The sequence below is a fragment of the Sciurus vulgaris genome (genome assembly GCF_902686455.1).
Source record: "Sciurus vulgaris genome assembly, chromosome: 8".
Taxonomy (NCBI): domain Eukaryota; kingdom Metazoa; phylum Chordata; class Mammalia; order Rodentia; family Sciuridae; genus Sciurus; species Sciurus vulgaris.
Genome location: NC_136468.1, coordinates 137,246,586 through 137,271,844, shown reverse-complemented (window position 1 = coordinate 137,271,844; position 25,259 = coordinate 137,246,586). Strand labels below are relative to the sequence as shown.

General features: G+C 45.3%; 1 long non-coding RNA gene across 1 annotated transcript; it reads right to left on the bottom strand.

Annotated features, from left to right (window-relative positions):
- Positions 1-21,975: 21,975 nt before the first annotated feature.
- LOC306668256 lies at positions 21,976-24,230 on the bottom strand. Its single transcript, XR_013765792.1, has 3 exons — positions 24,178-24,230; positions 23,230-23,314; positions 21,976-22,252 (listed from the first exon to the last, which is right to left on the bottom strand). It is a non-coding gene; the product is annotated as an uncharacterized lncRNA (long non-coding RNA).
- Between the last annotated feature and the right edge of the window lie 1,029 nt (positions 24,231-25,259).

Below are 25,259 nucleotides of genomic sequence, written 5' to 3'. Positions count from 1 at the left end.
CTCCACAACTGTGAGCTGAGCACGCTTCTACATATTCCCCAGCTTCAGGTGTTTTGTTACAGCAATAGAAAACAGACTGATACAGAAGATCACGCAGGAGCAGCCTGATCTGTCCTCTGTGTTCTCAGATCCCTCCCTGGGTTTTGCAGAGTCAGAAAACTTGAACAAATCACTCTCATCAGTTACAAGCCTTCGAGGGAGAGAGGAGATGAAGGACTCGTCTTTCCAATTCTCACTTCCACTGGCCCATCATCACCCCCTCTTTCAAACACATCAACCTGGGAAGGCAACTCTGACGCCCACAATTTGATGACTCCGTGCTGGAGTCAGAGCAGGTCCCCACGAGAGCACAGAAGTGCTCTCTCTGCCTCAGGCACACGACTTATGTGGCGTCTGCTGGATATCCAAATGAGACTAGTGGGACGAAGCTCCGAAGATGTCGTTTCCTTTTTTTTTTTTTTTTTTTTAATTTAATTTAAACATGGACCGCACATCCACGTGGTGTCTGTCACATTGGAGGGCAAAGCCCTCGATCTAAAGATGAGGACGACATGACCTCTCTTCCCTTGATCTTCCCTTGCAGTGTAGTTTGCTACCCTGATGCAATCACTCATAAGTAGTCCCTGAGCACATGCATAAGAGCCAGGCGCCCTGTGGGGCACCAGGGACACGAAATGAGTGAGGTCAACGTTCAGGTCCAGTTGGCTCCCCAAAGGGCCCAGCATGTCCTGTCTATGCCCAGCGTAGAAGTGGTGAGAACAGGAGAGGTGACAGGGAGGGGGACAGCATGCTGTCTTCATGAGCCCACCCTCATTCCCCTGACCCATGTGGGTACTTGGCTCAGGGTGGGACACAACAGGGTGGACAAGCTGAGGAGGGAACCTCTGGGCACCTGAGCCTGATTCCAGACCAATGGGGTGTACATCTAAGGCTCACCGGTCCTAACACAGTCTTCCCAGGACTGGGCTTCCACCTCCCAGGGACGTGGAAGGAGGATGATGCAGACCCTGCCTTCACAGTGACCAGCCGGGGCCGTAGTTCCTCCATGAGCCCGAGGACATACACAGCACTTGCAACCGACAGGTGAAGACATACCAGGAACACTGTCGAAGTGATGTCTTCTGGGCCATCCGAGGGAATAGCGGGGACCTCCTGGACTGTGGGATCAGCCCACAGCGCCACACTGTGCTTACCCTGGAGCCCACGCTCCCTGCTTGGCACCTACCCTGCAGCTGTGCCCCACATGCCATGTGAAGAGTCCCTCTGATTTAAATGTGCTTCTGGGGCAGATAACCCTTGGCCAGCTGTGTCTACACAAAGACCGGTTGTCAGGCAGCTTCCAGAAGCCAGGGAAGCATGCACACTGGCCCCTGCCCCAGCTCTGGGGAGTTCAGACCTGGGCAGCTCTGCCTCAGGACCAACCCTCAGGTCTGTTCTCCTGTCTCAGACTCCTGACAGAACTGGGTGCAGCATGCCGGTGGACCTGGGGATCACTGCAAAGAAGGGCCCTGTCCAGCAGTTCCTGCCTTGTTCGGTTGTGGAAGATGAATTCGGAGACCTTTTTCAGAGAAAAGGCATGTGAGTGAGAAAAGAGTCAAGAGTGAAGCATCATGAATAACCCGATGCCAGGAGCAAATACTGAGACCTGCTGACCAGTGACGTTCATTACGAAATGAAGTTGTCACTGGTCCATTAATAGGGATCATGAAACACAGCTCGGTCCTTGTCAAGCGTCCTGTGAACACAGCGCTGCTCCATCCCTTTGACAATCATCCTGGGTTTCATGGGGTGTTTCTCCCCTATTAACTGAGGCATACTTCGCATGCAACAAACTGCACGGTTTGATTATGGATTCATATACATCCATAATCATGCAATCACGGCGATGGCATTTTTGGGTTGAAAACATTGACACTGGTAACTAGAGGGATCTCTATCTAGAGAAACAAAGAAAGGCACGGAAGCTCCCACACAGTCGCGCTCAGAATCATGCCACATGGATGCACACAGACACAACACCAGCCCCATGGACCCAACCCTCCATCGCCCAAAGGAAGCAGAGTTGCTTCCCAGAACTAGAGAATGGTCATTGTTGTTTACTTAGAAATTCAAGGTGGTCTCACCCGTAGCAGGAAGCTCGAATCGCTAGGGCTCTGCACACTAAAGCCAGCGGGACCGCCCCACCCTTCTCGTCATCTAGATTATCGATTGGCAAGTGATGGTGTCCAGGACACATACCATTTTCAGTTTCTCTTGGATCCACCTGTAACTATAGAAAAGGAGTCACTATGAGGATCAGGCCATCTGCGTCCTGGGTGCACAGGCTTTTTGTTGACCCGGAGGCATTAGAAAACCAGATGGCAAACAGTGGTCAATTGGAAACCTGCCCCCGCCAGAAGACACTCCAGTCTATTCTGGTTGGTAATTACGAAATTCTTTTGCCAGGAGGGAAAGCTGCTGCTGAGGACAAAGCTTGCTACCACACAGTGTGCAGCTGATGCTGACATTTGTCAATGCTGCCTCCAGTGAGGTCTCAGTTGGCAGCGGACTCTCCCTGGAAACTGCCCCCACCGAGGAAATGGTACACGGCATCTCTCATATACACATTCAGATTATCATCTCTTCCTGCAATGGAAGGAGAAGGAAACCAAAGAGACACTTCAATTTGGGACAAACTCGAGTTGACTGACCAGGGCATATCCTGCTCCATCTTGTCATGAGGAAGTGACTCCACCAAGGCACTGGAGGGACACAGAGTGACTGTCAGTACACGGATGCTGTTGCTGGGGAATTATTCGGGAACATTACTTGATGTGGACAAGGGGCGAGAATGTAAGGCAAAGGAGAGGAGCAGGAGAGGAATGAGAAGCAGAGCCTTTGGCTTTCCAGCTAAAGGCAAAGTGTACTTGTGAAATAGTCATTCTTTAAAAGGGGGGTAAGCCCTCAAGTACATGCTGTGCCTCAGTGACACAGTCCCAGGTCTCCTCCTGCCCATTCAGTAGCTGAACTCATCTGCCACTATCTTCTTGCTCTCTTCCAAGACCGTATCTTCCCCTGCATCCACGTGTGGGCGACGCACACGTTATCTCTTTTAGAGTTTGTACTTAATTTAAGTAACGTTCATTGGAAGACTGGATTCAGTTCTAGGAAATGTTCTATATGTATTGGCTGACCTTTTTTTTATAGACAATAGTTTGTAGAGAAGGTTTGAACATACTGGAATCCTACCATTGAAAAATAACCACTGGAAATCACGTGACATTTTCCCTTCCTGTCTTCCTTTCTGTGCAACGTGTGGTGTCTACTGAAGCAGTGGCTGTCCAGGCTCCTGCTACCTGTGACAGTAGCACACACAGTTGATGGTGGAGTTCAGCTTGCCTGCGTGCTGACGCTCTGACCCAGCTGCACAAGAGACTTGCAACAAGGTGGGTGGTGGGGGTGGACCTCAGGTCAACAACTGAGTTGTACTTTGAGTTCTTATTTTCATTTGTACCTTGGGTCTGTGTGCTAATGAATTCGAGCATCTCTAAGGCATGCGGTGATGGTGGGATTAAATACAATAAAATGACTTCCTGACTCTTATCTGCTACGAATGAGGGGTTCAGCAAAGACCTGGCATCAGCAGATTATTGCTCCATGTGGTCCCACATGTGGAGCCTGAAAACCCTCAGTCTACGTCACCTGACCAGAACCATAGGAGCCTGTGTGTACTTCACATTCTGTACTCCAAGGGGGACTGTAGCCAACAGCAGTGACCACTAAGGCCACCTGTGGAGAGCGTTTGGAATATCTGCAAGCCAAAATCCTGCCCTGTAAGTGTACACAAGTACGCGGAACCACCTGGCGTGTGACACGTGGCTGAGTGACAAGGGCAGTCCCACAGCCCGGAGCACCAAGATTGGGGCCCATCCTGAATTCTCGCCTCTTCCACCTAGTGTCAAGAGGCTGGATCATTCAGCTCTGAACTCTCTCCATCTAGGCAGTGGGGACAGTAAGCTGACCTTCAGATTTGGCTGTAGTGAAGGTTGAAAGAACTGACTTGTACAAAGTGTGCAAGAGTAGGTTTTTTTTTTTTTTTCCTTCAGAAAAACAACACTTGTGCTGTGCATATGAGAACATATTTTCTGAGGAAACGCACACTCTTCACAAGCACACGCACAGTCTCTACACACGGGCTCCGAGATACTCCAAACCTCCTTCATCACACGTATCCACACCACCGACATCACACAGCTGCCCCAGGGAACATGGTAGATGGTCAGAATTCTTCCCTGGATTATCAGTTTCCTTCGCCACATCCCAGTCCCCTCTTCCATCCGGCATCTGGAATCAGGAGGGCTTTCTAGACTAAAATGGTCGAGAAAGCCCAGCCTTTCTCAGCACTGACCTGTTCACTAGACCCGCGGCGGAGCTGAGAACACGTACAGTTTTCACTAGCTGTGCAGTCCACCTGCAGTCACAGACAGGAAGCCGCTGTGACGATCATATATCACGCCGAGTCCTGTGTGCACAGGTCTGCTGTTCACTTTGGGGACATTAGAAAACTGGATGGGACACAGTAAGGCAGGCAATGACCCCCAAATAAAGCCTAGAGGGCACTTGCCAAAAAGACAGGAGCTACTCATGGGAGATTCGGCAAGTCTATTTTGGTTGGCACACACAGAATTCTTTTTTTAACTATGAAAGAGTGTACTGAAGAAAATGTGCATTATCGTAGAGTTGGCGACCGATGCTGTCATAACTGAATGCCATCTTGAATCCGGCATCAGTTGATAATAGGTTTGCAGCTGACATTCCTCGAAAGGAAATTGTATAATTCATCTATAGTGTACATGGCCATATTTTCATGTCTGCATTTGAATGAAAAAGAAAGAAACAAAAAAAAATCAACATTGATATCTTGAAGAAGGGTCCTCTTACCTGGGCAATAGATTAGGTCTCGCCCTCTGCCTTGTCACATGAGATCACTTTCAAGAGGACTTCAGAGGAATGTAGGAGAAGATAGTGTAGCTGTCAGTACATTGGTGCTGCTGAAGAATTACTCGGGGAACTTTCTTGATGTGGACATGTGGCTAGGGTGGGGGTAGGTTGTCAATTAACATGCATAGACTCAGTTGCTGCTGCAACAGGCTCCTTAGCAGATGAGAGAGGGAGAAGGAATGAACCAGGACAAAATATAGACAAAATTAATGGGACAACAATAAAAAAAATAGGTTAATTCACTGGTACAGTTGAAGATTTCAACATCCCTTTCTAAGTACTTACAGATCCACCAGGAAGGAAATAAGTAAGGACAGAGTTGATTTCGACAGCTCTGTTATGTGTCAGACTTTGTCCCACTGAATACGTGTCAAAGCCCTGACACCGATCCCTCAAAGCGGGCCCTTATTTGGAAATAGAACTCAGTTAAGGTAATGTCATATTGGAACAGGGTGGACTCCTTTTCCGTGTGATTGCTGTTCTCATAAGAACAGGAGAAAGATCCAGGAGGGACAAACACCAAGGTTGATGGAGGCAGAGTATGAAGTGGGGGTGGCTGCAAGCCAGGAGAGTAAAAGATGGCCAGCGAACCTGCAGGAGCTGGGACCAGGTAAGGAAGGAGCCCGCCCTAAGATTTCAGAGGGGGCATGGGCCTGCCTGCCTAAGCCTCCATTAAATCTCCAGCCTCAGAACCCTGAGACAGTACACCTCTAGTATGTCAAGCCTACCAGCCTGGTCCTTGGTCATGGCAGCCCTAGAAAACTAACAAAATACTACCAAGCAACGAGGCCTAATTGGCATTTGTACACTGCTTCACTCAACAGTGAGAGAATACACTTCTTCTCAAGGTCACTTGAGACATTCCTCAACATAGACCACGTTGTGGGCTATAAAACACCTGGACAAGTGTGAAAGAATAAAAACAAAATTATACAAAATGTGCTCTCACACCAAATGAAATTGCATTAGAATTCAATAACATAGACCTGGAACGCCACCAAATATGTGGAGATTAATAACACAGACTATAAAACATATGGGTCAGAGAAGAAGCCTCCAGGGAATTATTACATATGAACAAAATGTAACGAAAATACACCTTCTGAAATTTGTGGGATACAGCGAGAGTAGTACACGGTGGGAAAATTTGTAGCATTGCGTGCAACATTATAGGAAATAAAAAGACCTGAATTCAACAATCTAAGCTTCCACCTTAGGAAACTAGAGAAAAAAGACCAGTGGACTATAAGGCAGAGAGAAGAAAAGGAAATGGGCCATTATTGGCAAAAAGCAAGTAATGAAAAATGGGAAATTAACAAATCCAAAGTTCAGTTTTCTAAAATGATCAACAAATTTGGTTACTCTCTAGCCAGACTAAGTCCAAAGAAAAGGAGAAGACACAATGAACCAATAATATAAACGAAAGAGGAATTCTCATTCCTGATTCCATGGACATTAGAGGATAAGTACTTTTAACAACTCTCTGCTAGCAATTGAACAGCGTGGAGAAAACAGACCCATTTCTTCAAAGGCGGAAAGACCAAAACTTACCCAGGAAGAAAGATAAGCTGAATAGGCCCATATTTAAAGAAATGGAATCAATAATGAGTTAACTTCAAAAAAGAAACCACCAGGCCAAAATGCTTCTACCTGTGATTCCTACCAAATTCTTAGAAAGGGAAACTATAAACTAACCATGCAAAGTAATTCCAGGCAACCCCAATCCTAGGCATTTATCCAGTAAAACTAAAAGATAGGTCTCCACAAAACCTGAAAGGAATGTTTATGGCAACTTTATTTATGGCTGCCCAAATTGGAAGCATCCAAGATCTCCTACCACAGGGGACCGTACCAACAAATTTTAGTACGTGTATCCAGTGGGATATTTTTTAGCGATAAAAATCACTGAACTATCAAGCAACTGAAAACTATAATAGAAACCTTACATTTATACAGCTAAGTCAAGTCGTTAGGTAGGAGACCAGGCCTGGGGAAGGATTAGGAACCTGAAACCTCTACCTGAAAAATCTGCCTAAAACTTCCGGTGAGGGGAAACTGGGGCCATCTTGAGGTTAAGGGGAGGAAGCCAGACAACTTACGAGGGAGTCCAGTCCCCCTAAAGAGAAAGTCCCCAATTTTAGGCATGGGCAGTAGCCCAACTTGTTGCTACTTAACATATCATTAGTATTGTGGTTTTCTCCCTATCTGTACATTTTCCAGGGGGAAAAGAAAATTAGGCATAGGTAGTAGAAAAAAAAAATCATTTGAAGTTCAGCTGTCAATCGACCCCAAACCCACGCCCCGCCCCCCGTGGGGGAGGAATAGCACAGTCCAATCAAAGTCAAGCTCCCCTATGCAGACTGCAGCTCAGCGGCGCTGCACCCCCCCACCCCCCCACCCCCCCCCCCCGGAGTCTTTTCTCTGGCTTTTGATAACCCTCTGCCTTGCCTGCCAACCTTTCAGGTCTTTCCTGATTCTTGGCTTGGGAGGCCAAGAACTTGGACCCGAGAGCCCCTGGGGACCCCTGCCCTCGCACCAGTAATATCGTCAGTCCAAGAAAAAGCTGCATGCTCTGTGATACTAACCATATGGAATTCTGGGACAGAAAATACCATAGAGGTAGTGAAAATGTCAGTTGTTTCCAGAGGTCTTGGAAAAAGGGAAGGCAGGGTAATGGATAAAGCAGAGGGAATATGAAGGACGGTGGCCCTACCGTCCTTCATAATGTAATGTAATGGTGATAGATGACATTAGGCCTTTGTCAAAACCCACAGAACTGTGCAACCGAGTGACCCTCAGGGCAAACTCTGAACTGTGCTAATGATAACCTGTCAGTATTGGTTAGGCCTTTGCCCTAAAAGAAAATGGTATTTTACTTTATTTCATTCCGTTTTACTTTATCTTATGGAAAATGTTGTGGTCTTTTTCCATTTTTTTCTGGGTGCATTATAGTTGTACATAGAGATGAGATTTGTCATTACATAAGCATACATGCACACACTATAACCATATACTTTGGCCACTATCACTCCCTGCACTTCCACCTTCCCCTCTTCTCATCCCTTGGTCCCTTTCTTCTACTGATCTCCCTTTGATTTTTAAGAGGTCCCCCCTTTTCTCTTCCTTTTTCCTCTCTAGCTTCCGCATATGAGAGAAAACATACGACCCTTGACTTTCTGACTTTGGTCACTTACCATGATGGTGTCTAGTTGCAAAAAATGATATTTTAAAAAGAAATATAGGGTAGAGGGTTGGATTTGAGAGCATTCTGTCCTATCTGTTCACTTACTATTTGAATCTAAAATTGCTCTAAATATTTTCTCTATGTCTTATTATGAAATCTGGCATCACTATTGCAGAAGGGGGACCTTTCAGTTCATGTTCAACAATCTGCATTGTTAGCATTCGGTTAAGATGTAGTTTACTAAAGGTGCACAAAACTGCACTTCTGGAGTTGTAGCGATGTTGGTTGACTTAATGGATTTGAATTTGTACATGTCAAGTAGAAAAAGAGTATGGTGTGGCACATTTAGAGCGTTCTCTAAACTGTGGAACTCTGAATGAACCAGACCCGTTGATGGCAGAACTTAAGGAGTGAATTTCCACTATATCTTTGTCTGACTCTTCTTCAGGATGCACACTGTTGACTGGTCAGAGACAGATTCCCCTGGACCACGACTTGTGGCAGTCAGTGGGATACCTTGACCATGGAGAACAATGTCAGGGAGGGAAGATCCTGGGAAATGTAAAGCAATAGAGGCAGCTGCTGACATCTTGCTGGCAGATGACCACAGGATAATTAGTAACAATTGATTCACAGCTCAAACTTTTTTAAATCAATGCATGATAATTTTACATATTTGGGGGCCCAGTGTGATGGTCCCCTACATGTACATTTTATGCAGTGATGGTGTGCCCAGCACCTTGAGTATTTCTATTTCTCTGTGGTGAGAATAATTCTGTCATGTGCGACAGCATGGATGGACCTGGAGGATATTCAGAAAGACAAATTCTATACAATCTCTCACAGGTGGAATCTAAAAAATTGATCCTCCTAGAAGTTGAGAGTATCATAGCAGTTACCTGAGGTGACAGATGATATTACAGTCCCTTGTTAGGAAAATATTCAAGAATTTTCTTGCCCTGCCAGTGACGATAGTGAATGATAATGCACTCTGTGTTTCAATTTAGTTAGAAGAATCGGAGTGATTTGAGTTCAAACTTTTGATCTCAGTTTTCACCACTGGGACACAAAGCACCTGAGTCAGAGTTGGGCTTCAAAGAGACGCTGCAGTTTGGTGTGAAACTTAAAATCAGACTATTGTGTGAGAAAATGCCTTTACTGAGGTGAGATCATATAGAAAGTCGGAACAATGGCCAAGAGCACAGGGCTGGGGCCACATGGGCTGGGTGCATATTTGGTGTAGAAGCCGTGCACACCTGAGAAGGTCAAACAGACTCATCTGTGCCTTAGCTCCCTGTTTGGAGATGGAAATGTCCATCTGGTCCGTCTGATAAGACTGGAAGTGATGATTAACAGGAAGAGACTTCAGCAGACAGGTGCTCTCATAGCGCCCTGAAGTGCTCACTCATTAAACATCTGGAAGAATACGCCGGCTCTTTGATTGTGGTGGAACACAGACATGGCTGCAGAGCAGTGGAGGATCAAAGTCTGTTCTTCATCCTTCACATAGGGGTAATCTTTGCAGCTCATGGAGAGCGATGAACTAGCAGGGACTATGACCCCAAATTCACCAGTAAGAGAATTGAAATTGGGAGATTTTAGGTGACTCACTCAGAGTCACAACACTGATGGGTGATGGAACTGGGAGAGGAGTGGGGACGGAGATCCCTGAACACCCGAGTCCTCTAGGTGAGGTCAGGGAAGCTGAACCATGAGGTCTTCTCACTCTTTCTCAAATCCGCCTGAAAGTTTTCCCCAGGAAGACTGATGTCCAGAAAGATTTGAATGAGCCAGGAGAGGGGCTGAAATTGCAGCCCTGTCTCCCGCCTCTGGATTTTAATCTCTTTCCCGTGACCACCCCTGAATGAGCATGGGTGTCAGTTAATGGGGGCCAAGTGGCCTGCTGGGCTGAGGTTTTCATCATATGAAGTCAGCATGACCCCAACCCTCAGAGTGCTGATCCGAGCCACTGTCTGAGCAGCTGCCTGGCTGAGAACATGCACGTTCCTGCCCACGTCTTTCTCATTCCTTCCTAGATCCTGCAGGGCTGTGGGCAGAGTCTTGTCTGCCTTAGAGGGACTCAACCATAGCCACGGCCTGTGATCCCCGCTCTAGGACCCACCCTGAGGACCACCGGCCCTCATTCCCTCCTCCACTTTCCTCCTGGCACTGTCTTCCAGCAGTGCCCCCTTAGCAGAGAAAATGGGGTGGCGGGTATGTTGGGTAAGAGTTATAACTGGTCCATTTGGAGACACAGCCTCCAGAAGCTCAATGGTGACATACTTCTGTAGCAGCAATTCAGGTTTCCCGTCTCGGAGGATTCTAGGTAAGAACCTGAGAACATCCCAACTGCTCTCAAATTTGAAACACTCAGCCCACAAGACTGACAGAACGGAAGGCAAGATGTGCATCCTCACATCTTGGTGGCGAGGGGTCTTCATGGAATTTTGAGTGAGCACATGCCACTCAAGGGCTGGGGCTCTTCTGCTATCTAGACGTGTTTATTTCACAATACCAGGTGTGTCATGTAAGGATGCACATTTTGTTTGAAAAACTGAATCCCAGACCCGTACATTTTGATTCTCTGTTTATGAAAACAAGTTAAATGAGCAAAAATTACCTCCCCTGACAAATATTTTCATGGATCATAAAAACCCAAGATACAAGGGAGTCAAATGTAAACATATGGAGAGCAAAAAGTGATTCCATTCTTGATTTGAAATACCAACCCGACCCTTTCACTATTCCTGAATCTCCAGACGTTTCTAGATGGAAAAAGTTAAACTGTGTCCCAGATTAGGCTTAAAAACACTTTGAATATGGGATACATTTTCAGGTGGGGGGAACAGTAAGATTATATCCCACGTATTTGAAATTGGTAAACACAACATTTTCATAAATTCAGTACAAGTTATTCCAGTCACTTGAATTAACCTTGCCTCTTCCATAACCCCTGCTGACAAATCAATCCTTTCGCTCAAGACCGAATTCTGTCTCATCTCATCCCATGAAGAATCATGGTTGAAGAGGACCAAAATTAAGTCTTCATTAAAAAAAAAAAATCCAAAAGAGGAAATTTATTTAACATGTGATATGTGATCAGCTGAGTGAGAAGAAGGGATAACAGTAAGATTATATGCAAAGTACTCGAAATCAAAAAACAAAACTGTGAAGACACAGTTTTGTACACAGAAGAGAATTAAAAGGAAGAGACTCTGGGCTGATTTCAATGAAGAAATCACAATTCACCCGATTGTGAACAATTTGTGTCTGATCCCAGGGGCACCCTGAGAAAATGCTCCCCGTCTTCTAGCTCAACGGATTCTCAACACTCTGCAAAGTGTTTGAAATTCATTAGGAAGCTACCAGTCATTTTTCTTTATTTTCATGAACTCTCAAAAAATTTCACACATCAGAGATAAGCAAATGGAAGTAAGAAAAAAAAAAAACAATCTAAAAGGCCATCAATGGCATGCACACACCTAAACTTTTGCTTCTGATATATATTATATATAAATAAATTTATTACATTTTATAAAACTGCAGATGCAATCAATCATATTGAAGAATCTAGTTTACTATTATAAACAAAGGCTTAACTCTATCTTGTATATCTAAAGGATCTATCCCTACTTACAAATGAGATGTTTCCAAGTTGTGAAATTAGTAAGTTAAGTCTAATCTAATATAAAGCAAGCACGATTTTATCTCCCTATAAAGAAAAACGGGAACTGGGGTTATAGCTCAGTGGTAGACTGCTTGCCTAGCATGTGTGAGGCACTGGGTTTGATCCTCAGCTCCACATAAAAATAGTTACTGTGTCCATCTACGACTAAAAATATTTTTAGATGGACTGTCAAGATTAAGGCTTTGACTGAGTTTACTGTCAATGGGATAAATATCACCAGCCAAAACCTCTTCTCTGCTGTAAGTAAATTAAAGGTGTATGGCAGGGTTGGATTAGGGAATCTCGCCAATGAAAGGCCCTGGTGTGTCCCTGAGTTGCTGTGGAAACATCTGGGAGATGGGAGATTCTAGCAGTAGGTGAACGCCGCCCTCTCGGGTCTTCTGTTGCCCATTCTCAGATATTTAGAATTGGCAATTATGACCAAAAAGGTGGGAAAAGCATTTGGTGATTCATGAACTGAACGAGTCCGGCCTGCCTGCCGACCATACTGGATCCTCCAACTTGACGCACCAGGCATCACCTTGGGACCCAGTGCCAGGGCTGCAGAATGGATGTGTCTGTCTCTCAGATCAGATCAGCACCAGGGTCACCCTAGGAGATGGTGAAATGTCACCACCTCCACGCTTCTCACCTAGGCATTGTTGGGCAACGTGACTGGGACAGGACAGCTAGAGGGCCCCTGGAAGGGTGGACACTCCCTCCCCCCGCTCAGCACAAAGTACAGTGACCGTCTGTGATCTTCTTTCCAAGAACTTCGACTCTCTGAAAACAGAGAGCATGTGCACTAGCCTGTGTACTCTTCCAGTCTTGTTCTAGTGATGGCAAATATTGCGACTCAGTGGCCCTAAGCTTGCAAAGGTTGTCACTTGTCACAGCCGTCATTCAACTCGCGGAAATTCACTCCAGTGTGCCTCTTCCCCCAGACAGCTGGCATGGCAGAACCCTTACTGGAAGTAAGAGAAGGTCCCATCCGCTCAGCCTGTTTTGAAAAGCGGAACCATAGGCTGCGTCTTCTCCCTCCAGTGCATCAATTCACTCCCACATGGAAGCTCTGTGGTTCCACTTTGCCCTGCGGTCTCTCCATTAGGACATTAGGCCCCCACCAGGAGCCGGTGGAGCTGAGTGCCAAGATCAAGGAACCAGAGCCACAGCTGAGGGCTACTGTGCAGGTCAAACCCAGGATGGGGAAGTTCCAAGAAAAGGCATCTGCATACCCTGACCATTCCCCTCCTACGGGAGACTCTTCTGGTCAACCTGTGTGACTGAGGCCTCCGGGTACCTCCTCCCCTGTCCCACTCCAGGGGACACGGGAAGGTGTATTGGCCTCTGATTTCCCCAAGGAAGACCAACCAGTCCCACGGTCTGACTGGAAGAAAGCAGAATTGCCCCCTACCCTTCCCCTGCCTGTGTGGGATCCTCTCCCATCTTGCCAGTCACCACCTCTCAGCCCCCTGAGGCCCGCTTCCTGCATTACCCTTGGGGACCCCCTGGGGAACTTCCCTGGTGGCCAGCTTAACACCACAACCCAAAGCTCTCAAACCCAAGGGAGGAGAAGTTCCCTTCACAGAAATTCCAGCAGGGACCCCAATTTGGGGGTCAAAGAGTGAGGTGCAGAAGTGGGAGGGTTGTATGGGGAGTCAGGGAAGGAATGTTCCAGGTGGCGGGAGGGGTTGGTGCAAAGGTCCTGAGGTGGGGCGAGCGCTCTGCTTCCACAGACTCTAAGCAGGGAGGGGAACCAGTGGAGAGCCTGGCCTGGCAGGAAGCATGACACAGACCATGCAGAGCCCGGTATAGGCCACTGCCAGGAGGCCGGACTTGATTGGCACCGAGGCCGCTGGAGAGTCGTGGAGAGACTGCAGACTCTCTGATATGTTCGTACTCATTTTCATTTAGTGGAAAATAGTCTTAATTTCTCTTATGGTTTCTTTTTGATGCATTTTTAATGTGTCATTTAATCTCAAAATACGGGGGGATTTTTCAGGTCTTTCTCTTCTTTAAACTCCATTTTGACCTGAGAACGTATTTTGTGTATTTCTGTCTTAAACTTGTTGAGATGCAGTTGGGTTTTTCTCCTTCTTACCTTTCTCACCCAGAATGTGATCTGTCTTGGTGGATGTTCCATGTGGACTCAAGAAGAACTGTATTTTCCTTTCACTGAATGCAGTACTTGACCTGGGCAATGGGTGATACTGTTCATGTCAACTGTATTGCTGCTTTCCTGCCTGCTGCATCTGTCTGTCACAAGGGGGTAGCGTTGAGGTCTCAGACGCTCGTATTTCTACTTCTTTTTGCAGTTCCACCAGGTTTTGCCCTGCCTCTCTGGATACCCTATTGTTGGGTGCATGTGTGTTGAAGACTGTTGTAACCTCTTAGAGAACTGACTCCTTTAACGTTATGTGTTGCTCATCCTACCCCTGACAATTTTCCTTATTCTGAAGTCTGCAATGCCTGAAATTAACGTAGCTGCTCCAGCTTTCTAGTTTGGGTTAACATGACAAGTATATCTTTCTCCATCCCCTTAATTTTATATTTGTTTTCACATTTAAGGTGGGGGGGAGGGTTGTACAAAACATATTGTCACGTTGTCTTCTTGTTTTTAATCTATTCTGATAGTTTCTTTTAACTTGGTATATTTTAAATAGTCATGGTTAAAGTGACGCAGGGGACACTCCTCAGTCCTATATGATCCGTGCGTCGGCATGAACAGCTGTATCATCAGCTATAATATATGTGTCTGTAGTGTTGACAAGACATGACAGGCTCAGACTGATGGAAAGCTACAGAGGCCACTTGAGGAAGCTGGTTTGCAAGCTGAGTTTTGGAAGCCATCACAGACTTTAACTGAAGGGTGTACCACAGCATCCAAAGAACTGGAAAGGATCTTAGAGATCTTCCCAGCCCCCACTTTGCATCAAGGGACAGGTGGCCTTGATGACCTCAGACATGTGAAAAGGCAACAGTGACACACAAGTTACAATAAAGACTTATGAATTGCAAATACATGTTTTTCTGTCATGAGTCCATATGAACAATTCTACGTTATTAGAAAGGAAGTGGTTGTTGGTACAATTGAATTAATAGCTACCATATTTAGAACACTTTCTACTTATTAACCCTATTCTATTTCACACATGCTTTTTTTTGGCTTTCCTGGTTTAATAGAATATTTTATTTGATTCCATTTTCCCTCTTCTTTTAGCATATAAATTATACTTCAAAAACATTTTTGAGGCCGGGCGCAGTGGCGCACGCCTGTCATCCCAGCAGCTCAGGAGGCTGCTGAGGCAAGAGGCTCTCGAGTTCAAAGCCAGCCTTAGGAAAATGAGGCCCTAAGCAACTCAGTAAGAGTTGCTCACTGAGTTGCTCACTGAGCCTTAGGAAAATGAGGCCCTTCCCTAAATAAAATGCAAAATAGGGCTTGGGATGTGGCTCAGTGGTCGAGTGCCTCTGAGTTCAATTCTCAGTACCAGGAAAAAAAAATTTTTTTTTTCTCTAAAACTCACACTATAAATGCACAAGACACCTAAGTTCACTTTCAAGTGCTCCATGTAATTACAGGCGCCTTGTAAAAGTAAGTTCAATTCCCGACTTCCATCCCTTAAAAAATCGCTGTCATACGTTTTGCTTATCCATTAACCCTATCACCAAATGTATTTTTGTTATGATTATCTTGAACAAAATCGGATCTGTTAACAAGAAAAGTAAAAGAGTAAAAGCCCTTTTCCTTTGCCTTGATGTGTTTCTTCTCTCACAATCTTCCATTCTTCATGACCTTCGGTCATTTGGCTTCTCTCTGAAGAAATGTTGAATTTCTTGCAAGGCAGATCTGCTAGCCACACATTCACAAATTCCGCTCCCTTCTTGCATGGTTTCTGAAGAGAAGCCCAATTTCATTTGCAGGTTAGTTAGTTCCTCTGCAGAGAAATGACTTCTCCTCTGGACTCTTTCAAGATTTTGTCTTTGTCTTTGGGGATGTCCTCCCTGCTCTAGGACTGGAGGGAAATGGGCCAAGGGTCTCCATGTTCTGATATGAGGACCCACTCACTGGCATGAGACCAAAACATCCTGGAAGAATTGACCTTTGAGGGAAGAGCAGCAAGAAGGGGGTGGGAATGGAGCGCTGGGTCTCTGAGACTCCGGTTTTTCCCAGGACCTCGAGGTCTGGGCCAGACTCTGGGTTCACACCTAAATGGAGCTCCCACAAGGCCCAGCGTGGGAAGAAGTGGATGTTCTCTCAGTTCAGCATTTGCTTCTTGAACCCCAAAGGTATGGATACCCCCGCCTATGTGGCAACAGAAGAATCTTGCTTTTGAAGAGCCTAGAACTTTTGGATGTGGGTGCCCAAATCCTCGAGGTTACTCTCTTCTTCCCTGGTGTACCTTTGCACACGAGGTCTTCCTCTGGGAAACCTCAGAAGCCAGAGGCAGACCAAGGGTCCTGATTACTAGTACTTTCTTGAAGACTTGAGGAGCAACCTGGTGATGTTGGACGCCTCCTCTGCGGCCGTGGGGGACCTCGGGTGACGCGGTATGAGCTTGTGATGGCATTTCGCTGGGGCAGGAGGTCACACATGAGGTGTAGAGTTCCTTGTTGGTTCTGGCTTCAGAGCTCTTGGCATGGAGGTTTCTCTGCAGAGACCCAGGCCTTGGCGCTAAGGAAGAGAGGCCTCCATGGATCTCCAGGGGCCTGAACTGTGGGCCCCTAGTGCCATGGGGGCCCTTTCTCTGACGGCCCTGCTTCTCTGTAACCGTGGGGTCTTCCCCCTGGCTGGCCAAATCTTTCCTACTCTCTCCCAGGTCTCCATGCAGGGGTCTTGGGCACGCCTGGTATTGCAGGCTGCAAGGGGTGACTCTCTGCTCCTGCACCAAAAATCGAGTTAATTTACTCAGTACACTGGCTGATCTGCGGGACATCTTGGAATTGTCAGCAGACAGCATCAGCCTCTTCTGGAGGCTGGACCCCCTGAAAGGGCCATAGAGTCTGTGGGGTGGTGGAGGGGAAGTGCCTTAGAGATGCTTTGGCAAACCACAGAGTCACTGGATACTTGCAGCATGGCCTTCAAGTGGATGCTGGGTCAGGGGCATCTGTGCTGCCCCCACAAGCCAAGAAACTGAGTCGTGGGCACAGTGAGCAGGCTCCAGGCAGCTGAATTCTTCTGGCAGATCCTTGCCCCCTAGGGCCGTGGGCAGGGATGAGAGGCAAAGTTTAGCCAGTAACTACCCATAGAAGCAGCTGGGTAAAATCGGATACTTGGTTTGGAGGACTGAGCTCTGACTGTTCTCCTTTAGCTGCCAACTGGACATCAGGTCTGGTTTGGCCTATTGCTGGAATGCATCTTTGGAATGCACGAGCAAAGAATGGGCACATGGGCATAGAACACACTATCCGCCATGTGCAGAAAAACTTCTGAGGAACCCCTCACGTGTGCAAGGCTGGTGCGCCCCGCAGAAGATACAAGAGTAAGGGGCGTGAAGGGCTGACTTGCAGACCATCCCGTGGACCCTCCTGAGGTCCTGCTGAGAGTGGAGGGCAATGAGCTTCAGGGCGTTGAACCTAGAGAGCAAGGCTGGCCCCAGAGCTGTCGGGACGTGATTCAGGACCAGAACCCTGCCCGACAGAGGGGCAACTCCTGGCAAGTAAAGCGCCTGGCTAAGTAGCTCCTGTGGGAGGCGGCAGCTGTGGGACCCACGCTTGTGTGACCTGCCGGGGCAGCCACTGACAACGGAAGGGCAACACTACCTGGGGCCTGTTAGGGTGGCAGGCCAGGAATGAGCAAGGCAGGCTGGGAGGGAAAACCTACCTCCGACCCTGCAATTCCATGCTCAGGCATTTAACCAGGAGAAGTGAAATCTTATCTCCTCACAGAAACCTGTTTGTGAATGTTGTAGCTGCTTTAGTTTTGTCTACTAGAGGACTAATGAGTTTGCTGTTAAGTGGTTGTTCTGGGAACAAGTAAATGCCACTCACTCTTAGCAGAGTCTAGGCGGGGAAAAGGAAGCTTTAAATTTTGCTATACCCTTCTAGACTACAAACAAAACATTCTTTGAGGATAAAATGCCCTCCTCAACCCCAGGATTCCCCTGACCCCAAGGTGCCACCTGACACAAGAGAGTCATCCCTAAGTCAGGGATGTGTTTCCAAACCAAGCGATATCTTCTCTCATTTTCCAACAAGTTCTGTTGTTCCCATTTTCACTTAGACAGGAAACTCATCCAGTCAAGCGCTGGGATTTCTCTGTCCTCTCAGGTTTAAAGTCACCTTCTGCAGTTAACTGCCTTCCCCCAACCCAGGTCTCCATCCTCCAACAAGGGAGGTGATTGGTTAGACCATGGGTCCTCCCCACTGCTGGATGGGCCTGCTCAGGCATGAGCAGGGGGCAATGGGTTCAGCTACCTGTGGCTGGGAGTACCCTTGAATGGATCCTTTGGATAAGATGGGTGTTTCAGGTGATACTTTGAACCTGTGCCGTCGCTCAGTAAAGTTGGATAAAAGCCCACCATGCTGGTTCCACTCATCTGGGCTGCCATGGTTTGAAAGGGTCCTTAAGAGTTCATGTGTTGGCAACATAATCCCCAATGCCACAGGATAGAGAAATGGGATGTTTCAGAGGCCATTCACTCATAAAGGTTCTATAATCATAAAAGGATTAGTGCTGTTACCATGGGAGTGGACTTCTCATTGCCAAATGAAAAACCCTTTCACACCCCCTCTTGCCCTTTCACTTTGTGCCACTAGGTGAAGCAGCAGAGGAGGGCCTTGTCAGATACCAGCACCTTAATATTGAGATTCTCATTCTCAAGAAATAAATTTTTTTTTCTTTTTAACATTACCCAGTTTCTGGCATTGTGTTACAGTAGCACAAAACAGACTAAGACGAAGACCCAAGGCAAAAAGAAAATTCAGAAATCCTTATGCAAGAAGCAGGTTGGTACTCAATTATATAAACACCTTTTTTCCTTAAAATATTTTATTATTTAGACAACATACAAAAGTGATGAAGACACATAAAGAGCGACATAAAATTTACACATTACAAAATATTTATGGTGCCATGCTTTATATAATACAAATATACTCTTCCTTAATACTTGACCTTGATAAATCATAAGATTTCTTGGCTTAATTTTTTATAAATTTCTTAATGTTGTCATGAAAATATATACCTTTAGCAATTTTATATTTAATTCATATACTCAAAAGTGGCATCAGTCACTCCCAGCAACTGTATGATCACAAATAATCTCAATAATTTATCATTTTGAAAAGGATCTTTCTTTTGTTTCAACCATGAGCAGAGCTGTTGAGGGCATTTCTTAGACTGTAGTAATGCTGAGTGGATTTCTGATCAAGTATCTCAAAATATAAATTTTATTATACATATAGCTGATTATACTTACGGAGTATATTTTCTAAAATTATTGAATTCTCAAATAATTTCACAAAAGTTTAGCTTAAACATTTTTCCATCCTTAGGTAAAATTGACAAGTTGCCTATTTTAAAGAGTACAATGTGGAGCTTTGATGTACATATACACTATGAAATGATTGCCACAGTAAACTAATCAACACAGCCACAAAGTCATCCACTTTTACCTGTGTGTGTGTGTGTGTGTGTGTGTGTGTGTGTGAAGAGAACATTTAAGATCTACACTCTCAACAAATACCCAGGACACAATACAGTGTTACTGTTTGGAAACACGACAAATGAGCTCTCCAGAGCTTGCTCATCCTGCATCCCTGAAACATTGCCACCTTGACCAACAGCTCCCCGTCCTCCCAAACACCAATCCCTGGCCACCACCATTCCACTCTGATTCCACATCTAAGGGAGATCATCATTCTCTGCTTATTTCACTTAGCATTATGCCTTCTAGTTTCATCAGTATTGTTGTAAATGACAAGATTTCCTTCTTTTTAAGGTGGAATGAAATTCTCAGCATAATAGGGCTGACATATTTTTGTAGGTGCACAGAATTTTTAAAAAATCAGTCAAGAAAATTAAAATCCTCTCTACAGTGCTGGGAACAGCTGTAAGGACAATCCTTGGGAATGCTGTGACATAGAGAAGGCATCAAGGTGGGCCTGCTGCCTGTGCCTGCAAAGAGCAAAAGCCATTTGCCCAGAGAGGTGTGGGACCAGCTGACCATGACCCAGCACAGGCATATCAAGAAATCTAAAGGGTTCAAAATAAAAGTCACACGCCAACTACAAATAAATTCCCAGGGCTCAAACCAAACTGCTCTAAAAATAGATACATCTAGAAAGAATGGGAAAATTCACGACTCTAATATCAAATGACTCAAAGGTAAATGAGAAAATTTCATGACTGTTTAAACCTTAAGGAACTGAAAGACAATAATTGTAAGAATGAAATTCTGATCAATAATATTAAGGAAAAGAAATAATTTAGAAAGGAGGTAAATGCAAGGCCCTGGGTTCAATCCCCAGCACCACAAAAAAAAAAAAAAAAAAAAAAAGAGGTAAATGGTTACATTTATAATGGACTAAATACTCTGAAGGCTTCAGAACATAGGTAACCACTTAAAGGGAATGACAACTGGTTTTGATTATGAGTAGCAGTTGTCTTCTTCCAATGCAGGGACAATAATCAAGGCCAGGATAACAATAGATTAGAACAGATACAAGGGAGTTGATGAGGGAGAATACTCACTAAAGAATGGGAAAAGTCTAGAGTCGGCAAATGTAGGAAATGAGGTGGCATATTTGAGGATTGCATAGAAACACCATAATTGAATGGACTGAAGTCAGGAGAGAATAAGTAAACACTGGAATGTAGGTTCCACAATGAGATGTAAAGAAGAAGCATGGTGAAGGGTTGTGTCTTATAAGAGAAGGAAGTTTCAAGAGAGGGAAACATTTCAAAAGAAATTAAGCAAGAGATGGTAAAAAAATTGGGGAGAAAAAAATGATTGAGGTCTCAGAAAGAACACAAAGCAAAGATACAAAGCCCAATCTTAAAAAATCAGATTTTTCTGGAAACAAAACAGTGCTTTGGAATTGTTACTTCAAGAGAATTCTGAGCACTGACTCGAAATGACGAAGGCCAAGTGATATTCTAGTAAAATTCTGAGCTTTAAAGAAAAAGAGAAATCCCTCAGGGTATCTAGAATGAAAGTGCAAATGACATAGAAGAAAATGGAAAGCAGAATATCTTTACTCTTTCAGAGAGAACCCAGCTTTACCTGAAGGAAACAGAGCAACACACTGAAGATCTTTCAGAAAAGACATGGGTCACCGTGGATTTGATAACAGATGCACTGATTTTTAGGAATAAAGGCCCTGACATCCCAGGGGTCGTGGAAGACCTGGGGTGATAATTTTCCCAAGTTCCCTTCCAGAGGAACAAACAGAATTCAGGGAACAAAATCCCGTGCTAAATCAGAAGTTACTATGTAAGAAAAATATGAGGGGGTAGGAGGCAGGGAGTGATCATGGTGGGGGCCTCTGGGGGGACTGCTTTGTGATTCATCAATATCTCTGTTTTCCTGTAATGTGTTCTCTTTTACAGAAAAAGGTTTTAAAAGCAACGGATACCAAGCAAATATTTAATACAAAAACACTGAACATTAGAGGATCAATAACTGTACAAAGTGAACCTAAATGTGTACGATCGTATGCACTATTTTTACATGCAGAAGAGAAGCAGCAGCCAAGTGGCTCCTCCTCCTCGGTGGCCTGGTGTCCAGACACTGCACAATCCCCTCTTCTGAACCCTAGGACCATAGATCCCTGTCCTTCCAGGTGTCAGTGTAGGATTCTGCAACACAGACCCAGGTGTGGCGTCCCTGGGAAGACACCTAGGCAAGGGAGGAAGTGCTCACTGGGGAGGGTGTGGAAAACCAGGTTGACCAGAAGGCTCCTTCGGCCCTGCAAGGTAACCTGCCTGGTGCCCTCTGCCGAGTGTGTTGTCCATATGCTACTTAATCACAGATAGGCTTGCAGGGTGCAGTGTCCCCTAGCTAATGCCAGGGCTTTTGCAGAGCCCACAGGATGCACTGTTTGCATGAGGAGAAGCCCTACCCTGATTGCCTCCTCTTCACCCTTTCCCCAGAGACCTGAAAAGGGAGTCAAGTCCACCCAATTATCTAGTGTATATCCACCTAATTATCTAGGATACATGAATGTCCTCCAGGACTGAGTTTCCCTGGACATTCGCCTTAGCAGCCCTTCAGGGGCTACTCCCCTGGACAGTGAACCTGAAGCAGAGGAAAGGGACTCTCTAGGATGCTGGAGTGAACACAGCTGGGTTCCCTGAGCGTCAGCAGGTCTGATGAAATAGGGTGGTGCCAGGATCTTGCCCCTCCAGCACTGCCCTCTGTAGAACCCATCCTCAGACTGCTTCTTGGATCAGATGCCCATGCAGGAGACTTGAGTCCAATCTCCACACCAAAAAGAGAAAAAGAGAAAGAAAATCACTATGCTTGATCAAAAAACTATAAACTTTGTGGTTTTAGCAATTCTTGTCTAGCAATTCTGACTGGATAAGGTTACAGAAAATTTTGCTTTTTAAAACACCATGAAGCCAGCTATATCTGTATTTTTTAATTTACAAAACATAAATAACTTGCCATCAGAATAGATTAATTACTGTAATTCCTTCTGAGTTTGTGTGTTTTTCACATTTGACATACTGAACACCCTCTATATAACCTCAGTTTCAGAAATGGTGCAATAAAGGACAAACCCCCATGCAACTCCTCAGAGACTGAGGGACCCTGAAAATTTGAGCTATTTACTCCAAGCCAGGTTTGCAGAGTGCAGTGTCCCCTAGCTGATGCCAGGATCTCTTCAGAGTCCACAGGGATGCACAGGTGGGCCAGCTGAACTCCCCTGTTTGCGTGAGGAGGTCTACCCTACCTCTCTCCTCTTCACCCCATCCCCAGAGACCTGAAATGGAAGCATCAATTCCACAATATCCCATGGCATCCATCCATGAGCTGGGTGCTCCCCATACTCCTTGGGCGTGGGACCCGTAGGGATAGGATGATGACCTACTCCAAGAGTACCTTCCACAAAGAACACAACAGAGTGAGCACATGGTGGCCCTATGGATACCTACAACCTCTCCTAGTTAAGACAGGCAGTGGAGGACTTGGCCTAAAAATCTTAAGGACTTCCAAGGAATGAATATCCATCCATTCCCTGAGATGTGTTCTCAGGGCATCCTTCATTTGCCTGCACTGATTTTAGCCGTAAACTTATCTGCCCTTGCGTGGTGACATGCAGCGCTGGCCGCAGCAGTGCTCTCCTGGGTTCTGCTTGCTTTCCTCAGCGCAACAGAGAATCTTAAGGAAGCAATGGAGAATACGTGCATTTATTTGACTTCTGCTACCCCACCCGCTCTCTCCACACTCACATTTCCTCTTTCTGTTCTTCTTCATCTTGTTTAACTTCCTTGATCCCTTTCTTCAATACAGGACAGGATTCACGGAACCAGATTCCTGGCAAAGTATTTAATTTTTTAATTAATTTGACAGAAGGAAAAAAGAAAAAAAAACATCAATCATACATGTTTAGAGCCGGCCAGGGCAAGAGAACCCAGATGTGGGGTACCCAGAGCTCAGTCCGTACTTCTGCACCAGCTCTTTGCCTGGCCATTCAGGGTTCCTCAGCATGGTGCAGAAACCAGGGCAAGGAGGGTGAGGAGGCCTAAAGGGAGATTTAACGAACCAGGAGTTTGGAATTAGATAAGGAGTGGAGGTGAAGAAAGTGGCCAAGGATGTATTTCTCAACAATCAGACGGACCCAGGAGAATGTGAAGAAAGTCCAGAGGAAATAGTCTTTAATTTCCCCATAACCGGGAGTGTCCTTTTGAACAAGGAGTGGACAAGAGGACAGAACAGAAAGTGTTGTCATAAGACCTGATAGTGCAGAGGGGAGAGTCGATTTCCTACCCTATATCCGGCACATGCAAGAAGAACTTTTTATCCTGTTTCATGTAGTACATCCGAGGGAGTGCATCCCACTAGATTCTTCCATTGTGATTCAACACCCAAAACCCAGATCAAAATCTCTTGTTTACAATTCCCAAGAGATGCTAACCAAGTGCTTTGATGTCTGGGAGAGGCAGAAATGGGACAGAGCCGGGTCTTATGAGGAAGACCTGTGCTTAGCTAGTAGAGTAAGAAAAGAGGTTACCAACAGAATGCTTAAATCCAGTAGAATTACAAGCTCCTACTCCTATGTCATTAAAATATGACAAAGAATGTGTATTCCCTACTTCTTTTACATACATCCGTGTTTCAGTCTCCAAATAAGTAGGCAGACGCCCTTTCTCCAGGGAACTTTTCCTATTGGGCCCTACCTGCAGTCTTCAACTTCACTGCTCAAACCGTATCATCTGTTGATGATCCAATCTGTAGAGACACAAACATGAGCAACAGCATTTTTTGAGAATGTAACTCACCCATTTTTCTACTCCAGTTGAGGTCAGTTCTGTCCTCAGGGTATCAACATTGTGATCCATTCCTGCACTCAAACTTACTTCTTGCACTTACAGAGTCAAGAGACTGGATCATTTGACTCTTACATCTCCATCTAGGCAGTGGGAACAGTAAACTAACTTTCAGAGTCAGCTATAGTGAGATTTGAAAGAATTGATTTATCTAAAGTGTGTACTAGTGTTGGATTTTTTTTTTTAGAAAATTGACACTTGAGCTGTACATATAAGAAAATACTTTACACATATTTTCACAAGCACATTCACAATCACTACACATGGACTTGCCCTGAGATACCTCCCAACCCTTATGCATACATATCCACACCACCAAAATGATATAGCTGATTTAAGGACCATGCTAGATGGGCAAAACTCTTTAATGGATTATCAGTTTATTTCACCACCACACCCCACTCCTTTTTCCAACACCGTTCTGGAATCAGGAGGGTTTCTAGATAGACATAAAGATAAGAAACCCCAACCTTCCCAGTACTTAAGATTTTTTCCCTCAACATGTGTGGGAGTAGGAAGATGTATGATTTTCATTGCTGCAGAGTCCAGTTGCAATAACAGAAAGGGAGAGACTATGAGGATCAGATCATGTCAAGTCCCATGGCCACAGGGTTACTTTTTACTAGAGATATTAGAAAATGGGATGAGAAACAGTGATACAGTCAGAGTCTCCAAGTAAAGCATAGAAAAGACACGAGCTTCTCATGGGAGATTTGCAAGTACACTTTGATTGACACATACAAAATGCTTTTTCAACCAGGAAAATGCTACTGAGGAATTGCTCTCTACTATTCAATAGGCAACAGATGCTGTCTGTCAGAGTGATAACCATCTCAAATCAGGCATCGGTTATTAATAGGCTTGCTGTTGAATTAAGTTTATAAGTCATCTATAATGTGCATGACCAGATTTTCAAGTCTGAATTTGAATGA